The sequence below is a fragment of the Gymnoscopelus braueri genome (genome assembly GCF_963280865.1).
Source record: "Gymnoscopelus braueri genome assembly, chromosome: 17".
NCBI lineage: Eukaryota > Metazoa > Chordata > Actinopteri > Myctophiformes > Myctophidae > Gymnoscopelus > Gymnoscopelus braueri.
In genome coordinates, this window is record NC_137617.1 from 27,950,767 (window position 1) to 27,977,055 (window position 26,289).

The 26,289-nt window shown below is 43.1% G+C and overlaps 1 protein-coding gene across 1 annotated transcript in view; it reads right to left on the reverse strand.

The window, feature by feature from the left end:
• ca10a (carbonic anhydrase Xa) overlaps positions 1 to 26,289 on the reverse strand; it is a 223,671-nt gene that overhangs the window by 92,741 nt on the left and 104,641 nt on the right. The window lies entirely within an intron of this gene.

The window sequence follows — 26,289 nt, forward strand, 5'->3', positions numbered from 1 at the left end:
GGACTCACCGCCAACGCAATGTCTGTGTTATTTCTTTATTACTGACTGAGGTCCTGCCATTCAATGTGCAGATGAAGATGGCGGGAGGTGTGTGTGTGTGTCCCACACATCTCTGAATACTGCGCAATGGAAGGGGGGGGGTTCTGGAGTGTGCAGAAAATCCATTGGTAAGCTACGTCTGTGTTCTAGAAATAGACTTATTCACGTCATTGGTTTGTTATCATGTGGCTGCTGTGAGATCAGCTAAGGATGACCAGCCTGTATATTTTAATCCTCATTGGATTTCCCAAAATCATTCTCTCCATTTCATGTATTCCCCCCCCCAAAAAAGAGGGCACCTTTATACAGATTTGGAGCACGCCCGTGGATTTCTACAACATTACACTATACCACTACACTATACTGTATATTATCTTAACATTCTTATATTATACCATGATATACTGTATACACATTATTGTTGTACTATATTATCATATACTATCTTACACTATTATATTTGCTACTATTGTTATTGTTACTACTTGTATCTCTCTCTGTCTCTCCTCTGTCTCTCCCTCTCTCTCTCTTCTTTCCCCCCGACACGGTCGAGGCAGAAGGCCCCCACCCTAGAGCCTAGGGTCTGCCTGACGTTTCTTCCAGTTAAGGGGGAGTTTTTCGTTGCCACTGTCGCAAAATTGCTTGGTCATGGTAGGACTGTCGGGTCTACATGTAAAGTGTCTTGAGACAACTTGTTGTGATTTGACACTTTAATCAAATTGAATTGAATTGAATCAATACATGCGGTAAAGACGGAAAAGGCAGATGACCAAGCTTAGGAGGAAAGGAGAAATGGATGTGGGGGGTAGAGAGAGGATCAGATTTAACTTCAAGAATGAAAAAGACAGACAGACAGTGAGTCATAGAGAGAGACAGACAGGCACACGTCAGTAGAGACGGTTAGAATGAGGTACTGAGACAAACAACAGCTTGTGCGCTGATGGGAAAAAGAAACCCTGGCATGGGGTTGAATGAAGAAGTGCCCTCCAGTGGTTAGAAGAACTTTGTAGGAGAATAAATGCCAGTGTTCCAAATAGCAGCCAAACCCGTATTAATCTCCCCGATAGCCTTCGATAGCCCGCCACACATTAGAGGAAATAGTGTGCTAAGCCACAGACCCGTTCAATCTTCCCCCGCCGTGTGCGTGCTCCCCGGGAGCACTCCGTGCGCAGCCGCCGCCAAGTCCCCCCCCCCCCCCCCTCAACGCGATAGGAAACGGTGGAGGACTGAGGAGCCCACGCAAGCGATGCCCATCCACAGCACAGTTTTATATTTTTAATCACATCACATAATAATGTGACAGGTGGAATAATCCACGTATGGGCAGGTAGAAGCTGGATGCAATTAACAGTGACAGAGAGATGAGACCAGAGAGAAGGGGAGACGACGACAAGAGAGAGCAGAGAGACAAACAAATGAGAAGAGAGAGTTAGTTTAGCTTTGGCCGGTGGGGGGGGGGGGGGGGGGAGCTTTTCTCTTTTCTCAGTGTGTTAAAAACAAAGCAATGATTTAAGGCTGAATGCACACAGAGAGCGCTCGGCAGCATTGCAATTACGTAAAGTATTTAACGCCGTGGAAAGAGGATTAGGGCTTCTTTGCAGACGACCTTGTGGTGTACTGAAAAACAGCAAACAAACAAACAAAAATAAAAGAGAGCTACCAGAGTCAGAGGATGTGACTACAAGAGAGGGGACTTCCACCGCCTCTGGTCACCGTCTGAGTAATCTCCTGAGTGACACGCTGAGAATTAAACACGTTCGCCCACTAATTGACTCCACTAGACTTAAGCTTAGCTTTCCCAATAAACCCTTGTCCTTTTCTCTTTAGACTTCCGGAGGGCTGCTGCCCCCCCGGAGAAGACACGGTAACATTCGCCCTGCCCCCAATTGTACTGGGGGGGGGGGTTAACAAACATGACATGGCTGTGGATGAGTTTCCCTGTGTGGATTATTTTCTTCTTCTTCTTCAACATCGGTTTAAACCTCACATTGTTATTTGTGCATACACAATAACTTCTTGTATTCATTCAAATGAGTCGGGGTGGACGTTATAGACAAAATCAAATATCACGACATACCTCAATTTCGATATTGTGATGATAATATAAGAGGGTGTACAAATGGAATTCGTACATTCTCTCGAGTTCAGTCAGATAACTCACAAATAGATTGAACCATTATAGACCGAATAGATTGAACCAATATTATAGAATGATAATACAAGTGTGGATGTAATATTTTATCTTGGCGTTCAGGCTCTGCTACATATTTCTCCCTGCTCAGCACAATTTAGACAACCATCATTAAACATTAAGAGCAGGGAGATAGATATACAATAACAACCCCCCCATGGGGAACAGACCAATAGCAGAGCCCACTGGTGGTGCTGGGGTGGTGGTGGGAGCAAACGCCGCATGACAACAACCATAACACACAAGCGGAAGGAACGCAGGTTTAGGTGAGCTTAAATAACCCGCCCGATTGGACAGCTGATTGCCACGTCAGTGTATGACGTATAGGTCTTGTATGACGCTGTATACAGCCACATATTAATGAGCATGCATGTAACCTCTCGAGTGTATGCTGCCTGAACTAACACGCAGGCTACGTATCATTTAAATTAACGCTAAAGATTAAACAGTGTAGAGTATAACCGGGACGGACCCCTCGAGTGCCTCTTGCCAAAGTCAAATTAAGTCTCATAGAGTCAAATGGAAATCTTATGTTTTCCTCATTCGCCCTCAACTCCGGTCATCAATCTTTTAATCTGCGGTGAAGTGCAGTCAGGGTGGTTTCTGCTTGGCTCCTGCAGCACGCTGCACTTTCAAGGTTTTATTCTTAAGTGTGACAAATGAAGAGCGGAACGGCGCTCCACGCGGCCCGCTGACACTAACTCACAAGCTAACGCACATGAAGTGTAGTCGCAAAAAGGCACACACACCAAAACCCCTTATGCATGGGGAAGAAAGGCATTTCTTGTGCTACTGAGCAGTGGCATAGTCAAGTTCAAGCTCAAAGGAGTTCAGCGTATATTTCAATGCAGTATTAACCACCAGAGGCCGATTCTAAGAAAGTCTTCCAAATCCAAATTCCAAAAACAGTTTTCTGAAACACTAAAGCTCCTTACACACCGGGGACGATTTTTTCATGGGAATAATACGTTTTTTTTTAAAACCTTATAAAGTCAATGCAAGCTTCCATGGAGCGAAAAAGCGTCTTTTAATTATTCGGAACGAGTCCGAATTTTGCGTATATTCGCATAATCGCCGGTGTGTAATGACCTTTATGTTGCTATAATATCAGTGTTCTCAAACTTTTTCATGTCAAGGACCCCCAAAATATGTACAATATGTATTTGGCCGCGGACCCCCATCTCAAAATATTTAGTTCCAGGGACCACCAGAAGCAAAGATTTGAGTAAAAAATGTTTGCTTTAAAAATATATATTCAAAGATTTGCACACATTATTCACTATTTTTCAAAAATAGCAGATCTACAAGCTTTGTATATCTGCTATTTTTGAATAGCCAAAGTATATAATAATGGTTTAAGTGGTTACACAGGCGCATCGAGTTAGATCTTGACTTGACGTGCGCTAGATCTAGACTTGAGGTGTGTCAATGAATCCAGTGTGTCTGTTATGTAAGTTAACCACTTTAAAATTTAAAATCAACATTTTTGAAAGTATAAAATAGGGTTTAAGTGGTTAATTCGGTGTCAGTTCACCTGCCCCCGGCTTCAGTACAGCCAAGTTATGATTGACGCTGGTGTAGCAGACAGAGTCAGTCGCATGCTTGTGTTATGACCCTAGGGTCATATGTGTAGTTCTCTTACTGTATGACTCCCTCATTTTCTCCCCTCATTCATTGGTGTGTGTGTGTGTGTGTGTGTGTGTGTGTGTGTGTGTGTGTGTGTGTGTGTGTGTGTGTGTGTGTGTGTGTGTGTGTGTGTGTGTGTGTGTGTGTGTTGAGTTGTGATGAGTGGCTGATTGACTACCAACTGGTGTGAGTGGTGACTGAGTGGTGTCTGAGTGTGAGTGGATAACTATTAGGTGGAACTGGTCATTGGCTCCAGTGTTGATGGGCTCAACTATAAACCTGGCTGTCACCAGCCCTCTAATGTCCTCCTCCAAGCCTGCCTCAAACACCAGCACTCTATCCTGGTTTTAAGAATGACCATGGGTTAAAGTCCTGGATAATATAATACCATGGGTATGTAGGGGTGGGTGACCTCTCTATTTGTTATTAGTTTGTTTGTTTGTTTATATTACTGTAGGTTAGATATTTGTATTTTTGGTTTCCTTTGTTAGGTAAGAGTAGGAGTTCTGTTCTGTATTTTTTTTCTATGTTACACCTAGTGACCCCTAGGCTGGGTCGTTACATGTAATTGTGTGGGTCAACAGGAAACGGTCAACAGGACACAGACGGGTCAGAGAAGGGTCATAGTTCACATGCTGGGGTCACAGAGGGAGCATTAGGACTAATGGGATGCTAAGTAAGATTTGTCGTAAGGTACACATACACAGGCAAGAAGGCGCACACACACGTCACACACACACACACCCCTCCCCAATATTGAGCCGATGGATTTTTTTTGTACCGCAGAGTTCAATGACGTCAAGATTCGAGGATTCAAAAAGCATCTCTATAGATCCTGTAAAGACTACATGTATTGATTACTGTAGATGCTGTCATATTACATATACATTATCTATCTGTTGCATTTAAATGACTGGCTGTTCAGCGGATTGGTGACCTTTTGCTGCACCTCTCACCGCCCACACCCTCAACTTCAGGGACCTTTAGATGCCATGCAGCCCCCACAGAGACCCCTGCAGGTCGAGGTTAGAGAGAATGGAATGGACGAAAGAGAGAGAGAGAGAGAGAGTGAGAGAGAAATTGACAGATCCAGTAATAGATGCAGAGGAAAATGGGAGTCGAGAGACACGGCACACAGTTAAGTGTCAGTGTGTGAGAGGAAGGGTAAAAAGGTCACATTTTCCTGACTCCCGCAGTGTCCCCACCTCCCTCCCTCCCCCCCTGCCTTGCTCATTAACACTGGATGCTGCATAGCGCTGCAGAGACGAGGTAAACAACTCGCCCTGCGTGACTCCAACATCCAGGGGACTCCATCTATACCCGAACACAGGCTGTCTAATCTTGATTCAACATGACAGAGCAGCATATGTTATTTGCGTGTTAACTCAGCCAAATCCCGTCACCTTTTTTAAGACGTCTCCGGTCTGCCGCGGGTACAAACCGCACCGTATGTTCTCTGTGCAGCCGCCAGAAGAACAGCCGAGCCAACTGTCGCCCCGCGCGCGGGGGAAAAAAACAATACAAATCCTGCCTTCGATTTAGCCAACCTCCTCATAAGACACATTTTCGTGTCGACTGGTACTCATAACGACGTTGGAACAAGGCTCTAATTAAGTTTCATGCGTACCCCACAGCAGCCTTATTTCTATTACGCCGGCATAGTGCCTATATCAATAACTGATTTGGTATGGCTGGTGAGCATAAGCAGGTGGTTTAACACAGAGCCCCGACACGCCGGCTTGGCCCGGCCTGTCCAGGGACACATTAGGGAATGAAATAGCTTTGATGGGGCTGTGGGATTAAACGGACCATGCAGAGGTAAAGAGAGCAGACAATAGAAACTCAGGTTAATAACACTTAACCGATTAGAGATTTGCCATGGGAGGGGATGAGTGGAGGGGCTACGGCGTAACAAGAAAGCGATGGCATGGTGGTGGAGGACAGCGATGAGGGAGAGGAGATAACGCACACACACTTTCAACACCGGAGGGGGACTTTTCTCGTTTACGACAGGCGAGAACAACTGTCCTGCTGGGAGAGGACGAGCATATGCACTGGAAGATTTATGCAGATGAGAGAGAGAGAGGGGGTGGGGGGGGTGCGATTGAAAGAGAGAGAGAAATAAAGTGGGCGAGTGGAAGAGACAGAGAACTCCTGTCACAGGTGTAACGTGCACTGCGTGTTGCACCAGGTGTTGGTCTACGCTGTGGTGCCAAGGACTGCTCATTTAGCGGTGCCAATTGTGCACCCATGTAGAAGTGCGTGTGTGTTGTGTGTTGTGTGTGCACGCCCACGCACGCCCACGCACGCACGCACGCACACGCACACACACACACACACACACACACACACACACACACACACACACACACACACACACACACACACACCTGTGCCTTACAGTTCCTCTTGAGTTTGATGTAATTAGGGAGGAAACAAAATCCTTATCTGCAATACTGATATCGTAGCTGTCTGTTAGAAACCTTCATATCTCCATATTTCAAAAAAAAAAATTCAACATCTCCATATTTCAACTTTTACATTTGTTTTGGTAAATGAATGCCCTAGTATGACATACTAGAGTGTCGCGCTAAAGTAGCAAAAATAGCAAAGTAAAACGTGGTTAGGTGTCTGTGGGTTTTAAACATATTGAACCGATGAAAAGTATTAATGAGAGCTTGTGACTAAATAATTACTATTTGATCCATTGGAACACATTTCTTATTTATTTTATTTTATTTTTTAAGGTGTATTTTTTTTCTTCCTGTGTACGATAACAGCCAGCATGATGACGTCAACCAGTCTTTTCCCCGTGACCTGTTCTTTGTTTGTTTGTGTGTGTTATGTTCACGCTGATATACTCCAATGGTTCCTGATGCAGGTTGTGAAGGAAACCATTGAGGCGGGTAGCGTAATGGCAAAGCCTGTTAGCCGTTACTTCCTGGAAGACTTGTCTCTCCTGATGGCTTCAAACACTCACAGGAGAGAGACAGTCATGGCTGGTGAGAGGATAAAAATAGAAGACTGATACGATATACGTGTGTGGGTGTGTTTTTTTTATTTATTTATTTTTTTTATGTACAACGTACACTGAGGTAAAATCCTCAGTGTAAATGTTTCCATTTGCAACTCTGAGAGTGTATTAATGTAACCAAATGTACCCATAACCCTCAGCGTTGTGTCTGCATTGTTCTATTTTCCCTCAAATCCTTCCTCAAATGTGATGGAGATTACACAATACACATGGATGCTGCATATGTATTAGTGTGTGTGTGTGCGTGTGTGTGTGCTTGTGCGTGCGCATGTGCGTACGCGCTGGTAAACATAGCCCACAGAAAGCCCATGAGCAGAGCTGCTGTACTGTGTTCAGAATAGAACACATATGGCAGTTCCACTTGACATCCAGGCCATGTTATTCCGGGATTAAAACATGACTGATCATTGTATATGTTACAGTATGATTGGAGAACCAGTACGATTGAAGAAGGCTCGCTCGTTTTTACCACCCACCCAGCAATTCTGTAGAAGCAACACTAGAGGGAGCCACAAGCCAGGCTTGTGCACAAGCATATATTGCCGCGACCACACACACACGTGCGCGCGTGTGTGACCGGCTTCGAGTGCTATCAATGCATTGAATGGGGAAATAGGCGAGTTTATTAGACCTTTCAATGGGCGAAATAGGCTACTACCTACCCGCGATTTATCAGACCATTCATTCAGGAGCTACTGACCTACTTGGAGGCGGAGCAGTCCGCACAACAATATTTACGATTCTGTGCCTATCGGTACATAACTCAAACGGCGCTGAGTAGGCACAGGCGAACGTCACACCGTTCAGGACGGCAACTCGGTCGCCTTAGCTCCCTCTGTGGTCCTTCACGGGGTGACAGTTCGCCTGTGACTGCGCGCCTCCGTCAGGGTCCAAAACCAAAAGCGAAACCTAAACTGAACTATTAAGTCATGTCAGTTGGTAGGTTAGTATGTCTTGATAACACCCAATGAATGGTCTGATAAATCGTGGGTAGGTAAGTAGGTCGCCTATTTCGCCCATTCAAAGGTCTAATAAACTCGCCTATTTCCCCATTCAATGCAGATAGCATTCGAATCAGGTGGACTGTTAAGATACTTTTATTGTGTTCTGCTGGCTTTTGTTTTAGTTTCTCCCTGACACACACACACACACACACACACACACACACACACACACACACACACACACACACACACACACACACACGGAGGAGGAGAAGGACTCCTCCTCGCGAGCCTCGCTAATAAACCCTGTCTCGAAAAGCCCCGCATCGCCCCGAAGCCCCGTGCCTAAAAACGAGCGCTCTGTCTTCAATCGTACTGGTTCTCCAAACGTACTGTGACATATACGCTGCAGCACACCAGAAGTCTCTGTCTGCAGCCATACCCGCTGTCACATTCTGAGTGTTAATTTAACACCCTGGCATCTCTATTTTGGACATGTCCTTATAGATGAAAATGTACAAAATATTTCCAAAAATGTGAAGATTGACGGAAAGTTTTTAATAGGCCTTAAGTGGCACCGAGTGCACCGCTATGAGCTTGTAGATGCTTGTAGATGCTATGAGCTTGTAGATCTGCTTTTTGAAAAAACTTGAAAATGTGTGCAAATCTTTGAATATATATTTTTTAAAGGGAACATTTTTGACTCTCTTACAACTTCTGGTGGTCCCTGGAACAAAATATTTTTAAATGGGGGTCCACGGCCATATCATTTTTAAGAACCACTGATATTATAGCAATTATGTTTTTTCAAAAAAAAAATAAGGATTTAGAAGACATTTGTAGAATCCCCAGAAGCAAAGATTTGAGTTACAAATGTTTTCTTTAAAAATACATAATCCAAAGATTTGCACACATTTTTCACGATTTAAAAAAAAATAGCAGATCTACAAGCTCATAGCGCGGCACCGAGTGCCGTGCTATGAGCTTGTATATCTGCTATTTTTTAATAGCCCAACGAAATCTAAAAATGACACACAGATGCGTTCCAGGTCTTAATTGGTTAAATTAAAGGTAGGGTAAGTGATTTGCAATTATTCAAATAATTGCAAAATGGGTCTATGTTCTGATAGTGCTCGTTACTATAGAGTGTCCTGTCCATATAAAAAGTCTCCATGTCTCTCCAGCTCTTTATAAAACAGAAAATGTATTTTGTAGTTTTTCTTTTTTTTTTTGTAGTTTCATTTCCAATTTTATCCAACCAGGACAGAGAACTCAATCAGGATATAGATTAAACAAGTGAAATTGGAAGTGATGACACTAAGAAATGAGCAGACAAAATTTTAACTGGAACACTATACAAATTAAGCTTAAAAATGGGTACTTTCTCCTGATTGGCTGAGATTTTGACACCTACCGAAAAATGTATTTTCTGTTTATTAAAGAGCTGGAGAGACAGGGAGACATCTGTTACTGAACAAACACTCTATAGCAATGATTACTATCAGAATATAGTATTTTAACCTTTTAACAAAATACTTTTTGTTTTAACCAAAAAATATCACTTACCCTACCTTTAACACAGACAATTTTCCTGTGTAGCCAAACGTAGAAGACTGACCTAGTGTTCTGTAATAATGAATGATAGGATAATTATGGCCTCTAAAGGCCAATAAACTTTTGAGCAGTCACTCCGAGGTACAGTATATCAAAGATTGCATCTTATGACAGGAGTGCAACCTAGACATCCTATAGGCTTCCCCCCCAAACTGTATTTCAAAGGCAACTATCTCAGATTGCTTACAGCGAGATAAGATTGTGGTGTACTGCACAAAATAAAACTGAATTTATTACAGGGGAAATCGAAAAAAGCACTCAGCAGACAGCAAAGATCCTTGTGATCTTCATCTTCAAGCCGCCCACCAATACATACATACATACATATACAGTATACGCACGCACACACACACACACACACACACACACACACACACACACACACACACACACACACACACACACACACACACACACACACACACACACACACACACACACACACACACACACACACACACACACACACAAATCATGTCCTACCAAAACATTTCAAATTATTATTTATTAACACACTAATTTAAAAAGAAGTTTGGTGAAAATATATTCTTAAAGGATTTATATATATAAATTACATAAGATGTATACAATGTTTTGGTCTGGTTTCCTTTTTTTACATCTAAACTTGCACTCTGCCAGAAAACACCCTTGTCTAAGACAAGGATTCACAACTTCAAAATGTTTTAATTTATTTTTAGTTAAAAGCATAAAAAAAACTAACCATGTCTATTGATAACAGGTGTAAGAATGTACTTTTGCCATAATATCTTTTTTAAATTTGTTTTCTTGTAAAGGTTTTTGCCCTTTAAAGTTGTGTCCAAGATCGTTGTCAACTCCTTCAGATTTCTACAAAAAACATAATTTAATCAGGCATAAACAGGTTTTAGCTATATTCTAAGGTCCCCTGTCCCACTTCGGGGTTAAAAAAAAGGCGTGAAAGCTGCAAAAGCTCTGGTAAGCTTTTACTTTTTGATAAATGCACTAAATAATATTAGCATGTCAACTCCGTCAGTCCTTCTAAATCCAAACTAAAACATAACAAATAAAGTGCAATTCTATTAGCATTAATAGAACCTAAGCAACTTTGAAAAATAAATTGTCAACTCACTAGGACTGTGCTGTGGCATGAAAAAAACAGCATTTTGTCAACTCCGGCAGATATGCCATTTTATGGAGAAAATAAACTGTGGAGGTTGGCCCATTACATGGTTTAAAAGTCAACACTTTGATCTTTTAAAATATATTTTCCCGGCATAATTGAAGAATGTATAAAAAGATTAAATTAAATAAAGGTTTTGTCCCGATTCTCAAGAATGGGTATAGCCAGGGATTATGCTGAAGACTGAATCATAGAGCAGGATTACTAGCTTTTAGGCTCACGTTGACATTTCATCACTGTTAGTGTTTCCTTTCATAGGATTCTTGTGAGAAGTACATGTGAAGCAAAATCATGTCTCACACACACACACACACACACACGCGCGCAGCTGCGCACGCATGCTAAAGGTTTCACTGAGCTGCACAGCTATCAAAGAAATGGTTATCCCCATTGCATCACCGCTGTAAAAATAACACATCAGCAAGGTCTAAATCTGACATCAAAAAGATAACAATCTCCAACTTGTCACAGAAGAATAAAGGCACAAGAGAGGAATAAGTGAGTGACTGAAGTTCTGTCCTCCATTCATTAGTGATGAGCTTCAACACAAACCCTCTTATTTCGGCGAGTCTCTGCAGCACAAGATGACAGGCAATATGCTGCTAATTGTGATCTCAGCAGGTGAGAGCAATGGAAACAATGAGTGAGGGTCATGTTGTCAAGTATGTACTGTATACAGTATGTTTGTATGCATGCATTGTATGTATGTCTGCATGACAGCCAGCTTAGCAATGCTTCATATTTTATATTTACAGTATACTCCTGTGTAGTACACTTACATGTACTGCACTCACATACGAGGGCGCACGCACACGCGCACGCACACACACACACACACACGCACACGCACACACTCACACACACACGAAAAGACATAGACAGCGTCGGAAGCTGTATGCTCAAGGGAACATGCTGTGTCGCAAATTTAGCATGTGCCCGGTATCTGTGACGATTTCACTCTTTAAATCTTTCTGTACACCTCTGTATACTGCCCACCTGTGGTGTCGCTACAAGCAAGGCAGCATCAGACGACTCACAGTGGCTTATAATGACTGCATGCGGCTGCTGCTGAGAGCTCCAAGAAGCTCCAGTGCAAGCCAGATGTTTGTTAGTGTTGGGGTACCTACTACCCACCTGCTCTGCTGTGCTACGCAAACTTATGTATAGATTTATGTGTAGGGCATCCGAGTCAGTAATTGACATCATTGCTGTCATAACTAACCCTATACGTAGTTTTTTCAGGTTCTCCTCTAGACCAGGGGTCTTCAACAGGGAGTCCCGGACCCCTAGGGGGTCCTCAGAGTTACTACAGGGGGTCCGCCAAAACTTTGTATGATATGATATTTTTTGTTTACATTAACCACTTGAACCCCAGCATCCCTTTTCTGAGGAGAACTTCAGCCAAAAATAGCCGATCTACAAGCTCACAACGCCTCGCGCTGCGAGGCGTTGTGAGCTTGTGGATCGGCTATTTTTGGCAAAGAGTTATAGGTGTAGAGGGTAAAAAGAGCAGCAGTGGTTTATCTGAAATACAATTTTATACAATATAGAGGGGGTCCCTGATTCATCTATCTCTCAGCTAGAGGGTCCTTCGCCTGAAAACGTTGAAGACCCCTGCTCTAGACTGTGGAACCCCCACTTGTCTGTATGTTCGAAACTGATCATGGTGGAAGTCTTTTTATTGTATTTATTTTCCTGTTATTTTTTATTTTTTATTGTATTGTGTTTTTATTGTGATATGGATCTCCCTTGGTTCTGAAATAAAGATTGAATTGAACACACCTCATTGAACAGGAGCACGGTGTGTTTTGTCAGCCATCCTGCAAAAGCTATACAGCTAAAGTGTGTGTCAGTTTAGGAGGCGCAAAGAGTTGCAATCTCAAGCGTTGCTTGCATGTGCAAAAAGTATGACTGCTTGCCAATGAAATTGGCTTGAAACATCAAGTCTGCCAAGACTTTTTTAGGACAAACAAAAAGTATTTTCATTGTGTAAAGATACATAACGAGATCTTCTGGCTCCGTGCCTGGGGCAGGGACTGTGTTGGAAGGACTTCAACACGATCTCTGACATGCTGCTGCCAACAAATATCTCTCATTAATTATAACATTTATTTAATCTATAAAGGCATTTTCACAAATATTTCTTAGATTTGGGCCACTTCACATAACACTGTCTCCTATATAGGCAGATCCAAAATATAATGTTCATATAGTCTGAAACATATACACTTGGCTTCTGTTTTTTTACATGGGAAAGTACAAGACACAACGCGACTCAGAGCCGGTTCCGACCAGGACTGATCGAATAACACGAGGTTTCTTTTTGTGTTCAGTGTAAAGAAAGTTGCTGGAGAATCACAAAAGGTGACCAAAAAGAACAACAAACAAAACCAAAAACAGAGTCAATTGTTAGAGGAGGGAAATGGAGTTCTTCTGGGTACTGTTGGATGTAGGCCAGCCAAGGACGGCAGCTTGAAGCAGGACAGGACTATAGATTTCATCCTGCACTGTGTCTGTGTGGGTCTGGGTAGAAGTCTATGCCCTGTCATCATTAGCAAGTGTGGGCACGTTCACCCCAAGGCCCTTTGCTCTCTCCCTGACCCCTGTCCTTCACCTTGCTGGCCAGAGATGGAAAACAACCAGGCTGCACTTAGACACACATGAAGATGTACTGTACATGCGCGCACACACAGACACACACACAGGGTTGTGGATGCACGCACATGCATAGATAGCGGGCACACTCAAATGCATACATACAACACACAAACATGGATGTATGCATATATCAGCCTTGTGTACACATACACTGATGCATTGCGATACGCACTCTTGAGGCACACACACAGAGGACGGTGGCTGTATGCAGACACACACCAGAAAGCAGAAATTAAATCTCTAAGCACCTTGGTGATATGCGGGTTTAGATGACAAGATCAATATGTACTGTAAACCCTCTGCGAGTAAATACTCTGCAGGTATCTACATCAAAACATAAGAAAACACCTACTGTACAGTTTCTGTTCCATTTCACGCCACGCTGAGAAGACCTAAGCGCCACGCTGTGACATGCAACGTGCAAATAAGAACGACAAAAGGTTGTTCTCTGCAGTAGATGAAAGCATCTGAATGATAATGGAGCTTAAGGCAGGCCCAGAGATGATTAATACCATTCTCCTCTCCCATTTGCTGTTCATTAACTCACTGTCTGCCATAGGGTCCTGCATGCTCAAACGGAAGGGGAGGGGGGAGGGGGGAAGAGGAGAGCTTTGGGTTCAGTGTCATTAGTATGTGAGGAAGACGGAGGGATGGGAGAGAGGAGGAGAAGGAGCAGGCTACAACTGGAGGTGAAGAAAGAGAGTGATGGAGTTGATTAGCGCAATATTCATCTTACATCTTAATCAAGCTGAGTGTTGCACTTCAGCCCCAAAGTAAGCACGACGACAGTGACAAAATGTGAGACGTTTACAATGCACTGTGCCTTTTTTTAAACGAAACATTCAAACTTTGGAAATGACAAGAACTGCTTGTTATAACCAGTAGTTAAGTTTTAAAAACCAAGCTAACAGGGTTTGAAAATAAAAGTCAGAGTCAGAGTCCCCAATTAAATTTTAGACGCCTCAATTGTTTTGCTTGTGTCTATGCATAAAATGTCTGAAAGGGAAGCAGGTGCTAGAGTAGACAGGCAGAGAAAGAGCCTATTGGTTAAAAAACCCCGGCAGCTGTAACACTTTAGCAGAGTTGTGACACATAGCATTTCAGTTACGGCAAAACTTCTCGCAAGCGATAAAAGCATCAGGCATTATGAATCCCTCTTGCTCGTGCATTAAGGCTTGAAGAAGATGGACGTGTGCAATTCAATTTGGAGCAACTGCACTGCATTTCAATCTACGTCAAAGATAGCTTCGTAAATTGGGAAAAAAATTGAATAGATAGAGACGGTAAATGAAAAAAGAAAAAAACAACCCAGCCAGAGATGAGTGTAGCAGGCAGTAGAAAAACCGAGAGACAAAGAGAGAGAGAGAAAAGAAAAAGGATTTGTCCAGGAGGGATGTGAATATGGATATAGCCTCTACTGTATACAGGATATATAAAATATCAATTGACATGTTATCATAAGAAACTATGCAATGCACTGGCTCGCTCAAAGAGGCAGATGGTATTTTCCCCCCTATGTTTTGCAGCTGAGCAGGGGTGCCGATTTCTTTTCCAGCATATGAGTGGAAGCTAGTGAAATCATATAGTATACCTGGCCATGGTATAAGCATAGTGGTATACAGTATACAGTAAAAAATATAAATAAAAATAAAAACCTCAATATTATGCGGTAGGAAAGTAGAGAATCTCCACTAGCTGCATTCAGTGTCGCCAGATTCTGTGAGAGAAACAAGCAACCAGGTCTAGGAAAACCAGCCCAAAAGAAGCGACTATGGGCCACATGAGCACTTTCACATATACATCAGCTATTTGAAAATAGCAGATCTACAAGCTCACAACGCGTCGCGATGCGACGCGTTGTGAGCTTGTAGATCGGCTATTTTCAAATAAAATCTTGTGGGGGAAATTATAATAAGCAGATCTGGCAACCCTGGCTGCATTGTAAACTGTATACTACAACATTTTAGAAGGCAAATTAAAGCAATGGGAAATTGTTGGTAATTGTTCACAACATGATTATTCACCATAATAGTATGTGTTGTCATGTCATAAATACTATTTTAGTGATTGTCTCTCTAGGGAGTAAATGATGATGACAGGGAAGTTTTCACTAAGGGAGCAAATCTACGTTCTGCCATTTTGAGTTGTGTAGTAGTGATGCGCGGGCCGCGACCCGTAGCCCGCAGGTCCCGCGGGTTGAACCGCGGGGCGTGGCGGACGGGTTATAGATTACGACGCAATTATCGCTGGGGCGGGCGAAGCGGGTCAACCCACAGAAGAAGAAAAAAAAAAACCCACCAAAATACACCTTCTTTCTCTCCCCCTACCTCTGTCCCCCCCCTTTTAGGGTCGGGGATACTAAGTGACGTTCACACAGCCCTCCTCCTGTTTTAGGTGTCAGTTGTTTGACTTTTTCCTCTATTATCATATAGATATTGATATTATTAACCCATTAAGACCTGAAGCCGATTCTACAAATGTCTTCTAAATGTCTTCCCAACAGTATTCTGAAAAAAAACGTATGTTTCTATATCAGTGGTGCTCAATCTTTTTCATGTCAAGGACCCCCCAAAATGATATGTATTTGGCCGCGGACCCCATCTCAAAATATGTTGTTCCAGGGGGTCCCAGAAGCAAAGATTTGAGTTAAAAATGATCGCTTTAAAAATATATATATATTCAAAGATTTTCACACATTTTCACAATTTTTCTAAAATAGCAGATCTGCAAGCTCATAGCCCGGCACTCGGTGCCGCGCTATGAGCTTGTAGATCTGCTATTTTTTAATAGCCAAAGTGTAAGATAATGCTTTTTAGCTCAAATCAAAAGGTGACACAGATGCGTTCCAGGTCTCAATGGGTCAAGATAGCAGCAAATCACCACATTGGAGAGCTTTTGGGAGGGGAAAACAAAGTGATACGTGGTCCTTGTTTGCATTACAAGACGATGACAATTCTAAATGAGGTAAATACACCTAATCTTAGAAGAGAACATGTTATTCCCGTTTTAACTTTGCTACAGTCATTGCATATCTGTTTTAGGATTGATTAAATAAGATTTTACTGATTACTTTTATGGCATTTTTCATGGCCTGGCCCCTAATTACATTTCAGTGAGTTATTAATCCCTTGCAAGCCTGTGCACACAGCCTGAGGTCCTCTGGAAGGGGAACCTGCTGGTTGTTCCCAAGTCAAGGCTGAGGATAAAGGATGACCGCGCCTTTGCTGTCAGGGCTACTTTGCTCTGGAATGACCTGACTGAGTGTCTCAGGCTTCCTAAACCACTTCTTAAAACGTATACTTTTATCAAAAAGTCTTTCCATAATTAAAATTTTAATTGGTTCTCCAAATGTTGTATTTCTCACTGCACTTTATATTGTATACATGTTATTAGACTCTTATTTGTGATTCCTCTATCTTCTCACCAGGAAATCTGCCTCCCATTCATGAAAATATACCAAACTTTTGCACATTTAGGTCCAGTCCATGCCCAAATTCCTCAACTGGCATTGGCCTTTTACCCAACTCATCTGTGTCACTTTTTTATTTGAGCTAAAAAAGCATTATTTTACACTTTGGCTATTCAAAAATAGCATATTTTGAGATGGGGGTCGGCGGCCAAATAATTACAGTATAATTTTGGGGGTCCTTGACATGAAAAAGTTTGAGCACCACTGATATAGAAACATATGTTTTTCAGAATACTGTTAGGATTTAGAAGACATTCCGTTTTTTTTTGGTTTCTGTTAGGTGTCTGGTCTTTTTTGTTGTTTTGTTTTTGCTCCTGTGTAAAATATGTCTAAATATTGTGTTAAGTTTGTCTTTGGCATTGTAGGCTAATAGCCCTGACTGTTGTACTAAAGTAACAGTCTAAAATCCAAAACAAATCAGTCGTAAGTGATACCACTTTGCAACTTTAACCAAACTGTAGGCCCAAGTGAGCAGAAATGTTCAGATGCTTTGAGCTTTAAGAATTAGGTAGTCAATCACTCTGTTTTTCCTCATAAACAGTCAAACTAATTAAACCTACTGTATCCTCCCACAGTTTTTGCTCAATTGACACCAAACTCACTACACAGCATATTCAGGCTATCCTCCACAAAAGTGATAATCATTATTATTACAGACACATGCAGTTGCATGTTGGCTGATCTGATTGGCAAACTGGAGTTCTATTCCCCTCCAGAGCGAGGGGAATAGCTGCTGTCCAAGCACTGGGCATTTGTTGCCCTGCCTGACACCTCCCTGTAATTAGACAGAGTTCGGGCTGCCAAGGTTCCATGTTGCTGACACCACACACAAGCACTCACACAAGCACGCACGCACGCACGCACGCACGCACGCACGCACGCACGCACGCACGCACGCACGCACGCACGCACGCACGCACGCACGCACGCACGCACGCACGCACGCACGCACGCACGCACACACACACACACACACACACACACACACACACACACACACACACACACACACACACACACACACACACACACACACACACACACACACACACACACACACACACACACACACACAACATTAAGTATTCATACTATTTTAGAGCAGTGGTCTAGTCAAGATCCGACTTTGAGATATTTCATATTCTGTTGACTATATCAATATACAATACAGCACTGTTGTGTGTTCATATTTAATAATCTTTTGGCGCAGCGTCAGCCCCTTAAGTGCATCCCTACATATATACAGCTCTGATAACGAGCGCTGCCAAATGCATCAATATGTCACCGTCATCACTGCAGGACAACTGCAACACACCAGGACAGGAGCAGAGGTTAATGGAGGTTCTGGCTGTATAAAGACAAAGGTGACCTTGTGGCATCTTCTTCAACATCAAACTTTCCCCAGAGGGCTGCCTAAGTGTGTGTAGTAAATATAGAGTATTGAAAATGAGTATATAGAAAATGTGATTTGTGTGTACAGGAATGGTCGGGGTTGGGGTGTTCATTGGATACACACGGGGGAGAAATCAGCAGGTCAGATGATGGTGAGAAGATATCACGGTATTATGAATTAATGGACTTTTCAAAAAGGTGTAATTTGACAGCACTCAGTGCTTTCTACACCGACCACATCATAATACCATACTGTACATCACTTTGGCGTTCGTAGTGTACGGAGCTGTGTACAATTACTGCTCGTGGTGGAAAAAGTACTCAAATTCTTTACTTAAATAAAAGTACCAATACTGCAATATAGAAATACTCTGTTACAAGTAAAAGTCCGGAATTAAAAATGTACTTGAGTAAAAGTACAAAAGTATTGGCATCAAAATGTACTTAAAGTACCAAAAGTAAGGAGGCACGGTGGCGCAGTCGGTAGCGCTGTCGCCTCACAGCTAGAAGGTCCTGGGTTCGATTCCCGCCGGGGACGCTGTGGGCGCTGGGGGCGTGTCTTCTCCTCCGCGTCATCAGCGCCCATACCCTAGGTGGGGTTGGCGAAAGGGCCTACTCTGTGTGGAGTTTGCATGTTCTCCCCGTGTCTCCTAGGGTAGTTAATACCCTCACAAAAACATGTAGTAATCCTGGTCGCTATACCGCCTCCCCCATGACAGCCGGGGCGCCTGATGGAGGGGAAGGGAACTGGTTGGAATAACGTGTTCCTTCCACGCGCTACGTCCAACCAGGGAAACTCCCCCCTGTCAGGTGACAAGAAGGTCAGTTGGCTCTCATGCCAGAAGGAAGCATGAGCTCGGCCCTGGCCTCCCTACTGTGGGGGACTAGTGTAGTGCTGGTGTAGGGCTGGTGTAGCGCCCAGGATCACTTAGGAAATTGGCACCGGGTGAAAAAATGGGTTACAAAAATCGCGGGATAAAAAATTTAAGTAAAAAAAAAATAAAGTACCAAAAGTAAAAGTACTAAAATGTTTGAAAATAGCCAATCTACAAGCTCACAACGCATTGTGAGCTTGTTGATCGGCTATTTTCAAATAGCCTAGGTATAAAACAGGGCTAAAGTGGTTAATGTATGTTTTATAATATCAGAATTTATATCTGAGATGTAGTGGAGTAAAAGTAAAAGTGTAGACAATTGGAAATACTCCAGTAAAGTAAAAGTACCTCAGAATTGTACTTAAGTGCAATACTTGAGTAAATGTACTTAGTTACTTTACACCACCGTGTAACTGTACAATATAATGTACTGTAGCAGCCACAACAACAAGGTAATAACCCACATCTAGATACTTATAAACCCCAAGTAACTCAGCTAGAACTACATGCCTAGAAGCGGGTATAGAGCCGGGCTCTCTCTGCAAAGCATGATCATTTCGGCAGGGGCCCCCTGCAGAGATTACCGAAGGCTGCTGAGAAACCTAGATGGGTGGTGGCTATTATTCCTCTTGTAAATGCCCACTATCACAGCACACTACCGCCCCAGATCCCCCCCAAGAGCAGCATTCAAACAAGCACAGGTGTCAGTGAGTAAAAATGACACCTTATTATGCTGCTCTTCCTCTCGAAACGCCAACACCATAAACACCGGCGCTATCATTACTCTCCCATCATGGTCCCAGAATGCACTGGGAGGACCTGAGCGAAATGACTGTTGAGAATAGAGGGAGAGAGAGATGGAGGGAAGGGGAGCAGTGTTGTGCCAGATTTTGCGGGAGAAATAAGCAACCGGGGTCTATGAAAACAAGCTTAAAAGAAGCGAATAATAGGCCGCATCAGCATTCTAACCCTATATACATTGGTTGTTTGAAAATAGCCGATCTACGAGCTCACAACACGTCTGTAGATCTGCTATTTTCAAAGAAAATCTTTAAAAAAAAAGTGAAAATTGTGGAATATTTTCAAATCCACACAAATCTTGTATGGGGGTCTCTGTCACAAATATATATTAATTTGCGGGGGTGGGGGGGTCCTTGATATGATTTTTTTTTGTACCACTGGTTTAAACAACATTAGGAAACAAGCCCGAATAAGCAACTACACTTTAGAAGCAAGCCCCCAAAAAAATATAAAAAGCCCCAATATTTACAAGCGACTTCACAGAAAAAAAACAAAGTCCAAAGTCGCTTATCATAAGCAGGACATGGCAACACTGGAGGGGAGTGTCACACGAGGTGGAGGAGAGCGATGGAGCTGGTGGAGCCACCATCCATCTTGTCCCCCGTTGACGGATATATGAGAGAGGCCCTCAGGCCTGCTGTCAGCCATCGTGATGGATGAGGTGTAAAGCACTGAACAACCTGCACGTGGATTCAAATGACAACCAAGTAAAAAAATATATATATATATTGCTGCTGTCTGGCAGAAACCTCCTATCTCCATATTCTAACTTTTCGTGTTATTTCGTAAATCAAAGCCCTACTTGATCACACTACAGTGTCACACAAAAGCATCAAAAGTAGCAGATCCGCTCGAAACACGGCGTGAAACGACACTTTTAAGCTTTGTCGATCTGCCACTTATGCTACTTTTGAATTTGAATCCTGAAGAGCAACAATTTTGGACATACAAGTTTTCCACCCTGATACAGACGATATAATAATAATAAAAAAACCTTCACTGTATGAGTAGACCAAGCCCCAGTCTGATGGACAGTATCATGTATGTTGACATGATAATCTAACAATGTGCAATGTGAGCATGCAGCCACCACCACCCCACTAAGTGCAATGTGGCAGTCTCTCTCTCTCTCTGCAAAATGGACTATGACACTAACACGCCCACCCAACCAGTGCTACGGTATATGGACAGCTCTGCATCTGTCTTTTGTCAGTGGGGTGTCTTACCCACTTTAAACCCCTATTTTTAATAAAAACAGACCCGAGCTGCATGGTACTCGGTGCGTTATTTTTTCAATCTACACAAAATCCCTTCGCCAGAATTGAATATCTATTGTGAGCTTGTAGATCTGAGCTAGGACTGTTTTTGGCGAATGTTCACCCCAGAGTAGGGATGCTGGGGTTTAAGTGGTTAACCCCAGCATCTATAATGACCTATATAGGTCATATTATGTGAACATTTTCTTTTAACTTCTTTACTTTAACATAAAAAAACGGAACGAATAGTAGACTCCCAACGTGTCACATGTTTATGCATTGTGAGCTTGTACATCGGCTAATTCTGCCACCGTCATACTGTCATACATGTCACAGATAACTCAGCATCAGTGACTGCCCCTCATCAACATGGAGAGTTATGCAGATGGACTGACATCTATACGTGGCAAGCAAGACATATTATTTCATCTCATCTGCCAGTGTCTGTCAGTGAGATGTCTGCATATATAACAGCCACTCCCCCAGAATGATGTTAGTGCTGTACTCACTAACAACTATGTGTGTGTGTGTGTGTGTGTGTGTCGTGTGTGTGTGTGTGTGTGTGTGTGTGTGTGTGTGTGTGTGTGTGTGTGTGTGTGTGTGTGTGTGTGTGTGTGTGTGTTTGTGCGCGAGCGCGAGACTGTTTGTCTGCCAGTGACTGCTCTCTAATTAGTGTCTTGCATGTCCAAGTTCCAGGGAGTCTACTAACCTTGTTAGGCTAAATAATCCGTCTTCATCAGCGGGACTCCCAGAGAGTCCAACCGGGTGCCGAGTTGACTTCATCAATTTACGGCAGGCTGATCTGTTTAGATCAGACCAATATATCTGGCAACACACTTAACATTTTGGGAGGAATCGCTGTGCAATTGATGGCTGCCTAAGACCTGCGGCCTCGCAGCGGATCTGGATATAAATGGATCCTTTATAGCTCATAAAAAAATGCAACAAAAAACAGAAATCAATTCAAAATCAATTTAAACTCCACTAAATAAATATACATATATATATATATATATATATATATATATATATATATATATATATATATATATATATATATATATATATATATATATATATACATATACATATATATATATATATATATATATATGTGTGTATATATGTGTGTTTGTATATACATACACACACACACACACACACACACACACACACACACACACACACACACACACACACACACACACACACACACACACACACACACACACACACACACACACACACACACACACACACACACACACACACACCCTACTATATAATTGGAGTAACCTCTGTCTGTCTTGGTGGGTCGTCGACCGGGTATGGGCTAGTATATATATGAGTCTGAGGACGACGTAGAGAGAGATATCCTATATATAGATAATATATACTAGATCGATCGATAGATATGTAGATAATGTCGAATTCAGATTTTCGCATTCCAGAGCCTTTTGAAACAAACGCCATGTGCAACTTGATGTTTGAGCCAAGATGGAGGCAGCCTTGTGGTTCAGTCCCTGCATCGTGTAGTGTTGCAGTTGCAGACTGAGTCATCCCTCTGCTATACTGACTCAAAAACAGCAGGACGGGGGCAGTCAAACTACTCACTATGACCCACTTCCCTGCGAACCACGCTACTACGCACACATACGCACACTCTCTCTGTCTCTTCCAGACTTCTCCTCCCCCTTTCACTAAAATATTACAACTGCACCGTATCAAAAGAGCTGCTTTTTCCTCCCTGACACCCTGCTCCACCTTGCTTTCCCTTAACTCGCCCACCCCCCCCCCCCCCCCCCCCCGCCATACCCCCAGCCCACCCCCTGTTCTGCGTTTTCGTAATTGAAATTCACGCCTGCAGATGGACACGCCATGGATGCTGGGTCTGACGCCTGTGTTGCACATCCAGCTATCTGTGGACCAGAAACATTAGAAGAATTCTGACTTCAAGGTCCCTGTATTGCTGAAGTAATTAAAGTGAGCTCTTGCCTCAAGAAGTGAAAAGGGGGGGGTCGCAGTCAGACGGCATGGTAATTGCAGTCTTGGAGATATTCATATGCAGACTGACTCCCTTTGTAATGTTGTGACAGCCTCGCAGGTTCAGCCGACCCAAACTTGTGTAATTAATTTCAATCGTCCTATTTGCATAATTGAAGATTTGCGGTATCATAATGCATCTGTGCGCGTTGCAGTTACTCTGATTTATCAGGGCTGTGAATTTAATTTGTGTATCAATAAACATTTGTACTTGGCAGGTGTTTGAAAGTAATCCATGAGGAGCATAGTCGCTCATATTATCATTAGTAACAGGTGAAAGTGCTGTCCAAATCATCTAAAACAACTATCTAATATAGCGCAAATGCCTTAAAATATTTCACAATACATCATGTACTGTTTGTATTGTAACTCAATAGTCCACCTCCCGTAAATCAGAGCTAACTAATAATTCCCATGGACACAGAACCGTGTCCCCACCCAACAGTCATCTGCAAACTTCTGCAATGAGTTGGTCTGGAATAAAAGGCCAAGATCAGAGCACCAGACCACCAGACCACCCACCGAGGGTGTTATGAAACACCTGTTGTCATACAACTATTATTATCATTATATTATTACAGACACATGTAGAGAGGATCCGTTTGCATGTTGGCTGATCTGATTGGCAAACTGGAGTTCTATTCCCCTTCCAGAGCGAGGGGAATAGCTGCTGTCCAAGCACTGGGCATTTGTTGCCCTGCCTGACACCTCCCTGTAATTAGACAGAGTTCGGGCTGCCAAGGTTCCATGTGCTGACACACCACACGCAAGCACTCACACACGCACACACGTGTGTGTGCGCGCGCACACACACACACACACACACACACACACACACACACACACACACACACACACACACACACACACACACACACACACACACACACACACACACACACACACACACACACACACACACACACACACACACACACACACACACACACACACACACACACCTTTCCGTCAGCCCTGCCAGTGTGTTTCACTCCCTGCTGCCATTTCTTCACACATCTCCCCATCTGGTCGCGCAAGCCTTCTGTAGGACAGGCGGGTGTGCCTTTCACAACAGACGACAGGAGTACAACATCTCCTGTGTTGGAGAGCTGTCAATAGTTTGTCAGCGAGACATATGGAAGGGGTCATCTATTCAGATAAACGCTTTAAAATCTCAACTTTCACTGACCTATGAATTTGAATTCAACCGCATCGTGACAATTATGCATCCTGGCGCCTTACGCTAGTTGATCTTAATACTTTGCTGTGTACCACTCCGGATAGGTTTCACTTCAAAGCATGACAGCACAAAGCAGGGGATGGCATTTGTCCCAAATGTGGGGAATTCTACCAATTTCACAGTGCTAATAGATTCACATGCATTTTGTTTGGGAAAACAAATGAGACAAAAGATTTGAAATCCTAATTTAAAAATGGAACTTTCATTAACTTGGCAGAGGAAAAAGAAAAAAAATAATCTTCCACTTCACAGAGAACGGTTTTTCACCTCCTTAGCGCCAAAGTGATTAAATTCATTAAAAAATCCCTTCAAGTAATTGCAGCTCATCTACGGCAGAGTAAATATTCAATTAATAGCGACATTTTAATAACTACGATTCCTTCAATCCCACATGCATAACCTTGATGTATGTCTCCCCTTCATTAATTAATATTCCTATTCAGAAGGTCAATTTAATTTCCTTTTAACTATTCATTAGCCTGCCTGCTGTAAAGGACGAGGCAGAGAAACCCATTAAAAGGACAGTTCATCTCTCTCTCCACCTCTCTCCCTCGGCGTCTTCCCTCGCTCCCACTCACTCTCCTTTCAGTCATTCCTTCTCCTTTCTCCAGTCAATCGCAGCCTACCTGACTGACCAGGCAGGAAGAGGGTAATCTTTTCCTCTTTCCTCTTGCTGACAAGACAACAGAGTGTGCTTAGGTTTTCTGCGTTAAGGTGGCTGGGCGAGGGCTTGAGCCAAGCTGCGCCCCCGCGCGTGCAGAGAAAAAGGAAGCTCTTTACCGGGTCTCTGTTGCGTGTTTGGCCAAGGCTGACTGGCTGCCAAACAGCCAGAGACAGAGTGCGGATGAATCAGCACTGACAAGGTGAAGCCAGCATCGTGTTCACCGCCTGACAGCTCAGGCGCTCAGAGAGATGGAGACACAACAGATTACATTTAGGCTGCTGCTGCAGGGAGAGAGGGTGAGAGAAAAGAGGGAGAGATTGAGAGGGAGAGAGGGAGAGAGAGAAAGAGAAAGAAAGAGTACAAAATAGCTTTCGGACACTGAAAACTTTCTTCGTGATGAATGAGAAAGTTGGCACACTTGGGTTGGTTTGGACGTTGTCCAAAAACGGGGCCGTTCTTAATCCTGCCAAAATGTACCACGGAGAAGGAAACAAACAATGCCGAACAAGTGTGTTTTGGTGTTGTTCGTGTGTGCACTCGGAAAAACTAGTTTAAACTACAACTCAATACAGACAAGTATCTCCATCTCCGTCTCTCTCTCCCCGTTTCTCATCCTCTCTCCTTCCTCCCTCCACTCTGATCCATCCTAATAGCAGCGCTCTTTATCGTGGTATATGGTCTGCACTGGCATCCGTCGTGATCCTGTTGTTGGCACTGACATTGCCACTGGCTAACCCTGTACCCACCACTGGCAATGTAAACATAACCTAATCAGAACTCTAATCTCAACGTGAAATCGTGCACTCAATGAAAGGGAGCCCCATCTGTGAGGGTATAGCAATTAGCTGCTGTCATATGGCACGGCGTGAGGTGATTTTTTGTTCATATTATCCTTGGTAAACCTACCGTACAGAATAGAGCCCAGGCGGGGGGAGTGTAGCGCCCAGGATCACTTAGATAATTGGCACCGGGTGAAAAAGGGTTACAAAATCGTGGGATATAAAAAAAAAAAAAGAAAAAAAAAAGAATAGAGCCCAGGATGATAAATATGGTTGTTTTTATCCACGATAAGGATGCAATGGGATGTTTGTTGCTGCCTTAAGCTGTGTAGCAACTGTACAGTACATATCGCAGGCAGTCAGAACCGCGAGTGCTGTTTTAAATGGGTGAATTGTTTTGCATTTTATCTTCTGAAAAGTGCCCGCCCCAGACAAATAGCCTACTTTGTCTGCCAACAGAAACAGTGGTTGGTCGCATCGATCAGGGAAACAGAGCAAAAGACGC